The sequence below is a fragment of the Notothenia coriiceps genome, unplaced genomic scaffold, assembly GCF_000735185.1.
Source record: "Notothenia coriiceps isolate Sejong01 unplaced genomic scaffold, NC01 NC01_scaffold00002846, whole genome shotgun sequence".
In the NCBI taxonomy this organism is placed as follows: domain Eukaryota; kingdom Metazoa; phylum Chordata; class Actinopteri; order Perciformes; family Nototheniidae; genus Notothenia; species Notothenia coriiceps.
Genome location: NW_011335547.1, coordinates 177,809 through 182,066, shown reverse-complemented (window position 1 = coordinate 182,066; position 4,258 = coordinate 177,809).

Below are 4,258 nucleotides of genomic sequence, written 5' to 3'. Positions count from 1 at the left end.
TTCATATGTTTCATTATATAGGCATTATATAAAGATAGGATTAGAATTTATATTGATGGTGGGTTTACCCAGTGTTTGTTCAAACATAATTAAATATACATGTCATACGTATAAATAAATAAAAGCATAAATAAATAAAAGCATAAATAAATGTAGGAATACAAAAATAAATGAATAAATACAGGACTAAATATACTACAGTGTTTTCAGGAAGTATTAGTGTACGTGCTGTGGCTCAGCCAGAAAGCAGTTGCCTGTCAACCGCAAGGTCCCTGGTTCAACGACTGGTCAATAGGCCTACGTCTTTATTTTTAAAAGGTACAGCTAAATGAGATAATGTAGTAAATAAATGTATTCTTTGATATGGTTTAGCCTTTCTCAGGCTACAACATGGTTAAGTTTACGAATATTATTAAGGAATACAAATCCCTCTTTGCAATGTTTACCAGCCTCCTTAGGCTTTTCAATTACAATCATTAAACTGGAATAAATACAATATTGTTAACATGAATATATGATTTTATGTTTGTTGTTTAGAGGTATTCTAAGGCTTTACTCATTGGGAACTCGGTATGAGATAGAGCACACTGTTCAGATGTCCAATCTGCCTGTTTTACACACTTTGACCAACAGGGGGGTTTGTGTTCAAATCGTTCAAATGAAGACCATGATGAAGCCTCATGAGATGAACCCTTTTGCGAACCAATTGGCTGGAAAGCTTCAAAGCTTCATAAGGCTTCATCTCGCCATCACTAGCTATGACAACAGGTTGGCCTAATTAGCAATCAGCGCATGCGCATTGACGTTTACCCAGACTCAGGCCTTCACATTTACTCAAGTAGGCTACTGTACTTAAGTAATACATTGAGGTACTTGTACTTTGAGTATTTTCACATTATGCTACTTACACTTTTACTCCACTACATTTTGTCGGCAAATATTTTGCTTTTTACTTACTCACTACACTTTATCTGACAGCTTTGGTTACTTTGTGGATTTTGGTTATTAATGCAAAATATAAGTCAACTCATTACATTATCATTTATTATTATATGATAATCTACTCAGTAGTACAGTAAATAGAGAATCTCAAATGAACCCCTCTTTTACCCAATGCAACATTGAAGTGATGAACACATTAATGCATCAATAATTAAAATAACTTATTTTTAAATATTAGTTAAATACAATAATTTAATATTGTGTTTAAATGGGCCATCATGCATAATGAGTACTTTTATATTTTGATGATAATACTTTTTAATTAACATTAACAAAGTATTTTTATACTGAAGTAATGCTACTTTTACTTCTTCCACCATTGCACACCATGAAAAACAACATTAAAATGTTTACCTTCATACATTAATCCATAATAATATTATTTGTGTTCGTTATTTAACTGCTCAGTACCACTAAAACCACACTTTTTGTATCCCAGCAGGTGGGCTATTTTTGCATTCAAACATAAGTGATGTCACTCACTCAGTCAAGTTTATCTGTTGTCCAAAATCTTAGCAGTACTGGCCACCTTTCTATGAAATTGTCTGTGAATATTCGTAGTGGATAATGGTTCATAGGCAGGAAACATAGCAACAGACTTTGGCAGGGACAGAGGAAATTAGAAGAGAGAAGAAATCACAAGAAAGACACAGAGCAGTAGTGGAGGGGAAGCGTTGAGGCCATCTGGTTTCTTATTAAAAGCCAACTCCAGTCCAGTTCAATGGGTAACATTCAAGTAGACGTTGATTTTTCTATTGCTTTCACCATATCATCCTGTGTAGATCAAGGAAACAATTATTATTCTGCCTTCATTATTTTGAACTTCCCAAATGTTATAAGCGAAGTCTTGAACCACTAATTCCAAGTTATAGACTCTCCTCTAATTTCTCATTCATGCCTCATGGATAGGCTTTGCATTTGTTTCAGTTTATTCAGTAGGCAGCATTTCTTTTTTATTTAATGCGTTATGTTATTCATTTTCTTGGGTTCTATACCACTGAGTACCCAACCTTTTTAAAACAAACCAAATAGGCTCCAAATTATTTTTTTTTGCCACAACAATGGCACTAAAGCAGATCATATAATTACCAAGAATTTGGCTGCAATTTGGTGTTTCTTTCACATCCGTGCTAGTTCTCTGTCTACATTTCCTTCCGCTTTGGTTTTCTGGTAAATTAACCAATTTTTTATAGAGTCCTGTTCTCATTTCATTTTCTAAACCACAAAGATTTCACATCATTTAAAACGATTCAGCGCCATGTCTTCAGAAAGGGTTTATGATGGATTTGTGTACGTCTTGTTTAGACATTAAATTACATGCATAAACAAAGCAAGATATTTAAATGTATTTTAAATGTGGGGTACTTGACAAATATAATGTAAAGTATAATGAATACACACATTGCAGATCTTGAACAATCAAAAATGAATACAGAGCGTTCATAGTGGATTGTAATGATTAAAGGGGAGATTTTATTCAAAATATTGTATTTTTACCCCACTTCATTTATGTAGTAGCCTACCTTAAGTTACTTTGCATATGATATATAACATAATCAGCAATTCAATAAGACTTTAGTTACACTTGGACTAAATTCACAAAACACCCGCAGTAACCAAAATAATAAAGACATAGTTTCACCTTTACCAGCTATGATGAATATGCATCAATATATATAATCATAACATATACTATTTTGAAGTGGGTCAATCTGCATAATGAGTACTTTTACTTTTGGTACTTTAGTTATATTTTGATGATAATACTTTGTACTTTTACTTGAGTACATTTTTTTTGTAAAAGCATATTTCAATTAAAACTAGTAGTAGTAGTATAATCCATCACTTTTTGAAGTTACTTTGGTAGAACTTTAGGGATTCTGACTGTATGACAGGGAAATTATTAAATAATGTATAAAAGTATGTCTAATGGTGTTGGACTTTGCAGACTTTCCATGCTCACTAGTCTCTCCTCTGCAGGGACGTGCACAGACATTTCGAGGGTTTATTGCTCTAAACTGGAAAAAGGGCCTCCCCCCGAAAAAAAAACACAAGACCTTTTGAAAATTGTAACTTGTTTTTAATTTAAAAGAAACCAAACGATTATTACATCAACTAAATTGAACAGTAATTCACATCTCATAACAAAATACTGTAAGCTAAGGCGTCTACTTGCATTCTGTGACTTGATTTTAAAAATGAAAACCAGGGACATGTTTTGTTTTGCGGTCCATATCTCATTAAAATATCTAATGTTAGTAACTATTAAAGACAACATGGGGACAATTCTGTTATAATGTAGTTTGACCGGACCATTGTAACTGCTGTGCAGTCCAGACATAGGCACTGATAAAATAGGGCCTCTAACCTTAAATAAACTCACTAATTAATTAAACCAGTTCAATACGCATTATTCTTATTCTTATCATTCTTTATGAGCAAAGTAACGGTAAGGTATCTAATAACTTGTTTATTTAGTATTCCATAACTTAATAACAGAGATGGTCAAACTAAAGTGGTAGAGACATGGCAGAAATCCTTCAATGAAGCGGGACAGTGAACTGTTCACCCGTGAGAGGGCGATCAAGAAAAGAGAGCGAGCGGCCCCATTGAGGGAGTTTACAGATGAAAAGACACAGAAAGACAGAAGCACAATAACAACAAGTAGGCTTTATTTAGGTGTTCTCCTGTAAATAACCGACGGTATCAAGAGGAAGTAAAGTCCCCCTGGTTTGTCCCTTATACCCTAACTGCCATGAGACAACTCAAAATCAAGTTTCCAAAATCCGACACTGAGGTGGTCTTAACGCACCGGCAGATGACAGCGCTGACAAAGTGTGTTTCCCGCAACGAGACGCTACAATACTAATTGTGGGCTCATCATGTTGATTCGGCCACAACAGAAAAAAGAAAAACAAACTCTCGCTCTCTCCAGAGGGGCAGGTAAGCCAAAAAGGCCAAACGGGCCGTTGCCCGGACAACATTAGCCCATACCTGTGCACGTTCCTGCTCCTCTGGTTACAGTCAGAGACCAATGTAAGTATTCCAGCTCGAAGGAAGGCGAGTATTGGCTTGTTTAATTGACAATTGGGTTGTTAGGTGACTTCATTTGTGTTTTAACAAAGATTTGTTTACGAGATATTGATCCGTAGAGTTCGAATCCGTCAGTATCTTTCTAACTTAACTGAACTCCTACACGCTGCTGTGGGCAACCCACGTAGAGAAAGAGCTAGGCTACGTAATCGCCCTCTGTGTT